This window comes from Podarcis gaigeae (assembly GCF_964106915.1).
Source record: "Podarcis gaigeae genome assembly, chromosome: 3".
Lineage (NCBI taxonomy): Eukaryota > Metazoa > Chordata > Lepidosauria > Squamata > Lacertidae > Podarcis > Podarcis gaigeae.
The window spans coordinates 46,767,025-46,778,127 of NC_139680.1; the positions used below are offsets into that span (position 1 = coordinate 46,767,025).

The 11,103-nt window shown below is 44.1% G+C and overlaps 1 protein-coding gene across 12 annotated transcripts in view; it reads right to left on the reverse strand.

The window, feature by feature from the left end:
- The window catches only part of USP45 (ubiquitin specific peptidase 45), a 54,074-nt gene extending 44,990 nt beyond the window's left edge, over positions 1 to 9,084 (reverse strand). For 3 of the 12 annotated variants that reach the window (XM_083731283.1, XM_083731291.1, XM_083731286.1), the window contains exons 1-2: positions 8,376 to 9,084; positions 57 to 186 (exon numbers count right to left, since the gene is read on the reverse strand). The gene's annotated coding sequence lies outside the window, so the exon portion shown is untranslated. Of the gene's footprint in view, positions 1 to 6; positions 187 to 7,725 lie in introns of all 12 variants that reach the window. The other 9 variants (XM_083731282.1, XM_083731288.1, XM_083731280.1 and 6 more) reach the window with 8 other exon arrangements.
- Positions 9,085 to 11,103: the final 2,019 nt, after the last annotated feature.

Below are 11,103 nucleotides of genomic sequence, written 5' to 3' on the forward strand. Positions count from 1 at the left end.
CGATACATTAAATACAAATTATTACTACCCACATGATTTTGTCAATTGATTCATACCATTAGATGGCTTTTTTTACCTGTGATATCATCTGAAGAATCATCATCTTGATGCTGATTTGACTTTGTGTGTGTCTTGGTTTTGACAGGGATAGCCCTTGATGGATCTTTTACCCGCATCTGTTATCTGCTGGAAAAGAAATGAAGAAATATGTATTGCTAATACGGAAAGGTTTGGCTGCCATAAACGACTCCTAAAATTCTGCATTATGTTGACAAAGAAATGCAATAAGCAGCCCTACTCTCAAATAAATGGCCTGGAGAGGTCCCAGCAGCAATTATTCCCACTGCCTTAATTGGCAGTGACTCTCAACTTATGCTTAAAAATATTGTTGTGCAATGAAACTGGAGCTTGCCAAAAATAGTGGAAAGGGGCTACATTTTTAAAAAGTAAGTTTGACTATAACTCTACCTACTTTTAGTATAACTCTGCATAATGCAGACCCCAATTAGACACCCCTGGACTTTTCATTGGAGACATGAATGCCTTACAACTACCCTATTGGTACTTGCTACTATGACATTTCTCCCCCAGGATTAGTGTATTATTTATACCTTACATTTTATGCCATCCTGCTTCCAAGGACCACAGGGAATTCCCATCCATTTTATCCTCACAACAAACCTGAGAGGAAAACAAGCCTGAGTGACAGTAGCCCAAAGGCATTCAGTGAGCTCCATGGCCAACCAGTTATCCTCAGGCCAAGGCCAATGCTCTCCTCAGAGCTAGAACACTGGTTACTGCCGCTATATTAAAAGCAATTTTAATAAAAGAAAAGCTTTTAGCTGTTTTATACAGCAGTGACTGCCTGATCAATACTTAACCTCACAATAATTATAGGATAAGGCTTGGTTTTACATGTGGTCAAAAAGCATGGATGATGACAGGTCTTGCTTCGTCCCATTTTCTATGAATGACATGTTTACAGATGTCTTGCATTTTCACATGAGCTACACGCAGATGTGTTTCGTAACTACCTGTGGCATTTTAGATGTCCAGAGCTAGATCAACTGTCACCCAATTACAGTCAGGACCGTATTCGTCATGACTAGCAACTGGACAATGTCATCAATCAGCAGATAAGACGTTTCAGCACAGCGACAGCTCTGAAAGCCTTTCAAAGCATACAAGCACTTAATGCCTCCTGGAGCAGTAAAGGAACCAGAACTACAGGCTGGTAGTAGCAGAAACGCTGTTTCCATCCCCAAACGTCATTTGAAATTCTCAAAGTGTCATAACCATGATATTCCATGCCATAGGCACATCCCACCTACAACATTACTGGGGAGGGCGGATGCCAGAAAATTACTTCTCTTTTCCATGGGGTTCTGTGGGGATCCATCAATGGCACCCTCTACTCATATGCCAGATACACAGCTAAGCTATCACAGAAGGGTCATGTAGAAACTCAAAAGCAGGGGAGACAAGACACACACAGAGAACAGCAGTCTCCCAACACCACCTTCTGAAGCTTCCCAGTAATACAGCTAACACAGCCCATTCCCACTCCTAACTCACTTATTAGGTCCAGAAGGATACCAGTCTAGATCAGAATCCCCCTCTCAGCACGGGGCATCAATCATGAAAACACAGGAAGCCTCCATCTCAAACGATATCATGACCTATTTCAGTTCATCCATAGAGCTGGCCTGCACTTTTCTGCTCTGTTTTTTGTAGGAATGGGAAGTTAGACTTTAAATCAGGGGTAGGCAAACTCGGCCCTCCAGATGCTTTGGGACTACAACTCCCATGATCCCTAGCTAACAGGACGAATGGTCAGGGATGATGGAAATTGTAGTCCCAAAACATCTGGAGGGCAGTGTTTGCCTATGCCTGCTTTAAATCCACAACTCCAGGGTATCTTGTTGTTGTTGTTTAGTCGTTTAGTCGTGTCCGACTCTTCGTGACCCCATGGACCAGAGCACGCCAGGCACTTCTGTCTTCCACTAGAGAAGCCTTTTTCAGTAGAGGCCTTGCTCCTGCTTCTTTTGAAGAGGATGTAACTGAACCTTCCCTGAAGGAAGCTTCCACAACTTTGAAAATACAGACCTCAGTGACTCCAATCATCACTAACTTTGATGCATATGGATTGAACAGGCAACGCACTGGCATGGACTGAATCCAGCACCTTGTCCACATTCTTAGATCTCAAAAATCTAAATTAATCCAAAGAACTCCCAAATTTCTGGATGCCTCAAATTATGGAAGACTACTGTAGCTCAGACTTTAATCCATATGTGACTGGCCCATGTGGTATGCCACAAACTACCAGCTACAATATCTGCCTAAGCAGCCAAGGCCCTGAACTGACCCTGCTCACCCATGGATCTCCCTGGACAGGAATAAGAATAAGAAGGCTTCTTGTTCCAGTTAAGACTAAGCAACACAGTCTTTCTGAGATTTAGAATGCTCCTGTATCCTTTGGTTGTCCTTAACACCAGACTGCTGGCTTCTCTACTTCAAATCCTTGGTGCAACTCCAGGCTCATCACTGCCTACAGCTCAGCCCTGATAGCTAGAGACGTTGAATCTGAGTCCAAGTAATTTTATCCACAAAGCTCTAAGGAACCCAGAGTTTGTTGAATTTACCATAGTAAGCAACTGAGATTTCCAATTTCTCAGCAAGAGAAGTGGCAGACTGCAACAGGCCCTTAACCATTTGGGAAAACTCAACAGGACAAGCGTATCTGGGCATAATGGTGGCAAAAATGAAATCTCATTACTGTTACCGTGGACTAGGCTTTAAAATAGGTTCTATGGCAGAATTTAGATGTGCAGAGGCTTAAAATCCCAAAGAAGAAGCCACAGCCCTCATTTTGCAGAAACAAATCAGTCATTAGCTGATCAGAATAAATTACCGTGTTTTTCGCCCATAGGACGCACCCCCAGCCCCCAGAACAGGCTGCGAAGTCGCACGGCTCTCCCACGGCTAGCGGAGCGCTGCGCGAAGCCCGAAGCTTGGGGCGTGCTGAGTTCAGCGCGTCCCAAGCTTCTGGGTGCCGGCAAGCTCTCCGCTAGCCGTGGGAGAGCTGCGTCTCCCATGGCTAGCGGATAGCTTCCTGAAGCCTGCATTCACCCCATAGGACGCACACACATTTCCCCTTCATTTTTGGAGGGGGAAAGGTGCGTCCTATAGGGCGAAAAATACGGTACCAGATTTCAAACTCTGACCTGTAACAAGCATTGGGTCAGATACTCGTTAGAGTAAGCCCATCATTGCCATGGTGGCTATGAAAACCTGAGCACATCTCTTAATTCAGCATACAAATGAAAGTCACTCAAGACAACAATACTAGGAAAACCTCAACACCTCTTCAGTGATTTAATCGAAGTCTGTTGGTGATAGATACATTAACAAGTACACCAACCAAAGCATATCCCACATGCCTTTGACGTGGACAATACAGATGGTTACAAGAGACAGGGTCTTTCTCGTAGTGGCATCAAAACTTTGGATTGTCCTTCTTGGATAAATCTGTCATGTTCCCTCTCTTCCTGAATTTAGATGGGTTCTGAAAAGTTATTTTTTCTGTATTCAAGAAATTGATTTATTCCAGTCCTGCTATTTGATGGTTTTAACTGCAGATTTTTAAATAAGTAAGTAGGTTTTACTGATTCTTGTTTTTATAAGCTATTCATGTCTTCCAAGGTCATTCATGTGTGTCACTACAGTTTGCTTCATCACAAATATTTTTGACAACTCTCTACAGTATTAAACTAAATGTTGAAAAGAAGGGAAATATCCGCTTGCTGGCCATCTTTTATGATCCAATTTAGATGCTGCTTCTATGGTCAGAGAACCCAGGAACTTGGAGATAATGGGTTCTGAAGTGTGGCTCTGGTACAGCCCAAGGGGAAACATATAGTGGTTGACAAGACAGCAGGATGTCAGGCCGATGGAATGATTAGCACTCTTTCCTAGGAAGCCACTAACTGCCGAGGGTGTAATATTACATCACTTTTTTCTACATAGCAGGCTGCCCCAGTTTGTTCTTCATGACACATGTCAATCTCAAACCAAGGACAAGTTGCTCTACATTGGACACTACCAGCAAAACCCAAGACAGATGGTGTGCTGTTGCACAACTTAAGGGGGAACAAATCTACAGAATACCAGTTTTGCAATATTTCCTGGAGAAATCTGACAAAAGCTTTACAACTCAAGTACATTATCAAGAAACTTCTCAAGTCAACAACATATAGCCTACTTGTAAGCTGCAGTGCTGTCTTCATTTTGAAGCCAGAAAGAGATACTTAGGAAGCTAAATTACAGTAACTGGCACAAATATTCTGAAATATTTGGCTCAGTACTGCATAGCGGTAACTTTGCACAAGTGTTATTCAGGTGGCTGTATTTCATAGAAGTTGCTTGGCTCATGTTACCACTTTAGTTCAGTGATAAGACTGGAAACAATAGAGGATGTCCACCACGCTGCAAGCATGAAGGGGTCACTACTGCTAGAAACAGGATGTTAGATTTGTTGGGCCTTAGTCTGATCCTGCAAGATATTTCTTATCCAAGAACAAAATAAAAAGTAAAAGCAAGTAAAACAAACACTCATTAAAACTACGTATTTTCTCATTAAGTGACCAGCACTCAGAGAAGATGTAGGTGTTACGGAAAAGAGTGGAAGCAGTACATTTTTAAAAAGCATTTATCTCACTCAGGGTGGCTTGCAACAATTAAAAATTACCGTATCACAATAAAAGAACCTAGGATCGAACAAAATGCAATAGAGGCAGGTGTGACTGATAAAAACCAGTTCTTAAACTAAAACATTATTTGCCCAGTAGGACAAAGTACATCTGAAAAAAATTCTAGGGGTTTAGGTCTCCACAGCACAGAGATTCTACATGATTCCCACGGAAATGAATGAAAATCCATCATACAACTGATGGATGAACTGAACCCTAAAACTCCAAGTTGATGCCACTGCTACAAAGTTGCCTGTGAAGGACTGCAATCTTATTATCGGTGTGGGCGGAGAGGGATGAATTAACAACCACATTCAACATTATCATGGGCTCTGCCAGCAGGGTGGAAGTGAAGACAGAGAATTGTTCTGCACCACTCAATAGCTTTCCTGGCTCCCTGAATAAATTATTCCACTTTTCCTAACTATTCTTTCCAAAGAGAGGGAAACAGAAGGAGACATTTAGATACGCAGAGAAGCATATCTACATATCTCCCTGGTCATGGGCGAGGATCCTTCAGATCCTGGCACCTACTGGCACACCACAGAAACACCCATTTTTTGCCCTTCTGACATCTGAGATTGAACCAGAGTGCCAGAAGCACCGACACAATCAGAGCTACAATACCAAATCTCCCTCTCTGAAGCTGGAAAATTAGATTTAACCCGTCCTGGGAGATACCCTCCCAGGGACCATATGATTGAAGTCTAGGTGGAGCAAAGTACATCTTTGTTCTCATGATACAAGACAGCTCAAGATACCCCACCCCCAAAAACAAAAAAGACTGTGCTCATCAAATAAACTGGATTTCGATACCCTTTCCAATGACTTATTTTTATTCACAAGAAAAAGGATAACTGCACTCTATAAACATGCTTGATCCTGCTCCCTTTTTCCTCTAACACTGAACCACATGACGAAGGGCAAGGCACATATGACACAAGGGCTTACTGGTATAACTAGAGGTGACTAGACAGCAAGTCTGATTCTTTTTAAATTGTTTGCATTTCTGGTCATCTGTCACAGCTTAGGAATAAAGTTCACATTTATAACAATGAAGCAAAGGAAAACTTCATTGATATGCACAAACCTATCAGTCAGCTTCTGGGCACCAAACAGGTAAGCATGCAAGTGGGAAAAAGTACAAAGGGACTCCAATTAGCTTTTACTGAACCAGTTTCTATAATATATATGTAATAATTAGCTATTCCTATCCAGCAGAAGTCTATGATATAGAATACTATATTCAACAATGAACCAACCCTTAGAAGCAAATTATGGGCAGGCTTCAGCTAACCAGCCCTGTCAGCAGAAGCCCTGAACAAGAACTTCCACAACACTCCAGAGCAGGTGGGGAACCTGTGGGCCTCCAGATATTGCTAGACTACAATTCCCATTATTTCCTATCATTGACCATGCTCGCTGGGGCTGATGGAAATTAGAACAGCATCTAGATAGTCACAGAATTCCCAACCTGTCCTAGAGTTCTTAATGATTTTTTCTTAAAACATGAATTCCAAGAACTGGGTGCTCCTGCAGGTGAAAACAGTGTTCAAAACTCTCATTGTTCTAGGTGCATTTTGCGACAGGGAATTTCATCAGAGCAAGCTGTTTCTGAGCTCCGAGCTCAGTACTGCGCCTAAAATTTCCGATTAAAACTGTAGAGTGGAATGAAAGGAGGACTTTTTTCTGCCTCCCCACTTCCAGCTACTATCTGAAGACTGGAGAAGAGACCCTCTAGGAATATTAGGGGGTGGGCGGGCAGGGGAAGGACTAGACCTTGTGAAAAATGAACATAGTATTTTAAGTGCAGTTCATTAATTTTCAGTTTTGTATTCTTGTTATTAAAAAGCATGCCTAGACATTCTGTTGTTGTGCCCATAACCTAGGTTTAAGGTGCCATTTACGTAGCTCCTAGCCTTCATATCTCAGTTTCTAACACGGGGTGGAAAGGGGTAGTCAAATTTTCACAAAATATTGTTCTGTGCTATTTGCACTGGCAGTTTGAGGTTGGTTTGTTCACACTTCCTCTTGAGCATTTATTAGAGCTCTGTGTGACTTGGCAACTTGCATAAGTGTGTACCAACAGAAGGCAGCCTCAAGCATGGCAGCTAGTACCTATTTTGGGGGGAAAATGTGTCCTGTATATGTCCCAGGAAATTGTGAGTCAAGTAGGTAGCCCTTACTACTTGACTCACAATTTCCTGCGGACATATACAGGACACATTTTCCCCCCCACCTTAGGTACTCTTTATGCTTTTGCAGTACCCATTCACCATGACCAGCAAAACAACTATCTCCTTGCATGATCTGAACATGTTCTTGGAAGCAAATCCTGAGGTGTTCAGTAAGGAGTGCTGTACACTACAGAGGGTATGTATTCCCTAGATCAGGGCTGGGGAAACAATTGGCCCTTCAGATATCACTGGAGTACAACACTCACCCTCCCTATGCTGATTAGGGCTGATGGGAATTGTAGTCCAGCAACACCTGGAAAGCCCAAAGTTCCCAAGATTTGTACTAGTTCATAGAACTGCAGCGTTGGAAGGGATCCCAAAGGCCGTCTAGTCCAACCCCCTGCAATGCAGGAATATGCAGTTGGCCCATATGAGGACTGAACCTGCAACCTTGGCACCACAGAATCTTGGAAGGGACCCAAGAGTCATCTAGTCCAATCCTCTGCAATGCTTAAGTATCTATGACAGATGATCATCCAACCTCTGTTTGAAAACCTCGAAAGAAGGAGAGTCCACCACCTCTAGTGGGGGTCTGTTCCACTGCTGAAAAGCTTACTATCACAAGGTTTTTTCCAAATGTTGAGCTGGAATCTCCTTTCTTCCAACTTGAAGCCATTGGTTTGATTCCTACTCTCCAGAGCACGAGAAAACAAGCATGCTCCCTCCTCCATGTGACAGCCCTTAGGATATGGCTATCCTATCTCCTCTCAGTCTCCTCTTTTCCAGGTTAAACATACCCAGCTCCTGCAAGCGCTCCTCATAAGGCTTAGTTTCCAGTCCCTTGATCATCCTGGTCAACATTCTTCAATTATGGTGCCCAGAATAGGACACAGTATTCTGACTACGGCAGAATAGAGTGGTACTATCACTTCCCTTGATCTGGGCACTGTATTTCTGCTGATGCAGCCTAGAACAGCATGAGCTGTTTTGCTGCCGCCTCACACTGTTGACTCCAGCCAACTGGGCCAACAATAAGTTAGTGGGCAAATTCATTTGGGCAGCAAACACCTTGGAGCCCAGGGTCGAGGCTTTAAAGGCCTGGGCCCTTTAAAGGCTCGGGGAGAGCTAAGCGTTCACCACCCGGGACCCGGCCTACCAGTTCGGCCGCCAGGGCGAGCCGGGCTCAAGGAGGTGCAAGGCGGCGTCCCAATTCAACCCCCAAAGGTGTCCCCAGTCAGCGCAGGCCGCCTGCCTAGGCCACGACTGAGGAAGGCCGGGGCAAGGGCGCCTCAGCCACCGCCTGCAAGACCTCGGGCCCTCGGGGAAGCACCGCGGAGCCCTTAGCGGGGCCACATGCCGCGCAGCCCCTTCCCCGCCCAACACCGGCCGCCCCCACCCAAGCGAGAGGCCTCCCCTTAGCTCGCCTCCCCCAGCCCGCCGCACTCACCGCGCTGGGCGACGGGCTTCGCCCTCGCAGGCTGCAGGCTGGAGCGGCGGCAGCAGAAGCCAAGGAGGAGGAGGAGCAGGAAGCGGCAAAGGAAGCCGAGCTTCGGCGAGGGCCGCTTCGCTCGGTCGCAGGGCTGCCCGTCCCGCCCCGAGAGAGGCTAAGCAAGAGCCGGGGCGGTTGAATGGGGCGGGATTGTGTGTTGGGGGGGGGGTCCGCTCTGCTTTGTAAACACCAGCCGGAGCTGCCGCACCGCCGATAGAGAGCCGCCTGTATTTACATCGATGTCAACCCCCCTTGAAATTGCTGGTGCCCACGTGTTTGGAGAGGCCTCGCTCCCTCCTGACTCCCTTGAAAACGGGTGCGGCTGTTTGCACCGGGAACGCAAGCCATCATCGCGCTAAATGTGCACAGCAGCTTTTATTTTCCTCCATCGTTAAAGGAGCAGGCGTCACGTCCTAGGCTACGAATTGTGCAGGATTCCGGATTGTCCCAGCCCCTGCCCTTTACGGATCGGGGGATGGGTATAGGAGGGCTGATCCACCGATCCCCGCTTTGTCTCGTCTTGCCTGGCAACAGTAGTTGTCTAGGATCTGAGGCAGAGTGGGGCCTTTCTCATGATCCTCTTAACTGGAAGTGCCGGGGATTGAACCTGGGACCTTGAATATTTTAACTGAATATAAAACTAATCCCTTGCTCTGCATGGTTTACTTATGAACAAACGATTCTGCTCTCTAGGTTCCATTTAAGCCAGGGCGTATTTAGCATTGTTCAGGGTTTGAGCATGTGTAATTGTACTTCTGGGCATATGCAGAGTGCATTTCCTTGATAGACTATGAATCTTAGAGCCACACATACACTTGGGTGTTTGCAATAAAACTACTGCATGTTGTACCCTGCAGAGAATTATGGGAAGTGTCCATTGAACTCACTAAATGGCAAGACTGCTTGTTAGAACAGGCCACATCCAGTACTTTCAGGCGGCTGCATAGGACCCAAAGTTGAGACTTGAGATTTCTGTCTCAAAGTCCTGTTCTAAGGGCACCTCTACCCTAAAGCTCCATCAGAACAGATGCCACAACTCTATAATACCTTGTTATTTTTAATGTTTTGTCTGGTACAGCACCATGCCACTGACTCTACCTCTTTCTTTCCAGCCATCTTTCTTGGTATGCCACATAAATAGGCAAATTTACTAAATAACACAAATTAGATCCATCTTTAGGTTTAGGAAAGATTAGCACAGTGGGAGTGGATCAATCAGAATATTGCCTATATGTCGTGTATACTCCAACACTTGGTTTATTTTTTAATTACGCTATCATAAATATACTCTTCTATCTGTAGAAAAAGGAATGCCATATGGATAGGCTGACAGCCAGCAACCAGAGAACCAGTTTATATGACAGCTTAAATTAATCACCCTTTTATAGAGATGTTTTATCCTCGTTTAATTAAAAACCAAGGGGAAATCCTGTTAGACATTTCTTCAAATTCCACCTTTGCTAATGAAAATGTGTTTGATCAAAATTCTTTTAAGAACTGTGTCAAAGACTATCAGAAAGAAGCAGTATTTTTCCAAATCTCAGTGCCATTGGTTCTGATCCCACCCCCAAAATTGTGCACCCTGTTGTAAAAGCATAAATGCATGGAGATGTCCTCCTTCATTGCTTCACTGACATGAATGGGGAAATTTACACACATGGCATCTACATGCTGCACATGCACGACAGTTGTCTAAGAAATATGTCCTAGTGATTTCCGTGGATCACAGTAGCCCATTCCACAGCAACCTCTAGTCTGGAAGCCTCAAATAAATAAGGCTTGTGGTGGAACAGTTTGCAGGTAATTGCTTATCATTATAATTGTGAAGCCACTCAGTTTAGCACTGTACTAAGGTAACGCTATGTGATCATTTGTTTCTGGGATGACTATGGAGCATGAGGCTCTTAATTCTTAATGTTTGCTTTAATCTCTAAATATGTTACCTTCTGTTTCTTCAGCTAGAGATCAGATAACTGTATATGAAGTGCCATACTGTAGCTAGCTATCGTATGACATGACTGGTTTGTACCAGTGATAGGTCTTGCATGTGGAAATGCAAAGCCACCATATGCCACAAGGCTGGCTGCTAAAGGCCTTTCAAAATATTGTGAAGCATATATTTTAAACAATACACATTTCATTACAGATGTACACAGAAAGACACTTTGGAAAATTGCAACCATGACTGTTTTATAGAAAACTTGCTAGCAAAAAAAAAAAGGTTTCATATGAATGAATAAGCCTCATCTAGGTTTTAAAAGTATTTGTTTGCATAAAGCAATATAATTTGAAGCATTTCTGTGTAAGGAATGTTGTCATAAATAATGCTACCGGGTGAATCACCAGTCTGTAGTCTCAGCTGGTAGCACAAGGCTTGCCATGTGGAAGGCTCAAGTATAGGAGTGATCTTTGCTCCCCAAACTAGCCCAAGGGTGAATATAGAGTTCTACACTTGTTAGTATATTTTTTAAAAACATAGTAATACTTGAAATCTTGTACCATCAAATTAAGGTAAGGGGGGGGAGTAGAATGCTTTCCCCAGCAATCTTTCAACATTCCACTTCACGGATTGTGGAATTATGAAAGAAGCTTTGCTCTATCCACTTTTATCAACATCATACATACTGTATTTTTATACACTTCTAGCATGTCCCCGCTTACTCCTAAACTTTTTCCTAAACTACAA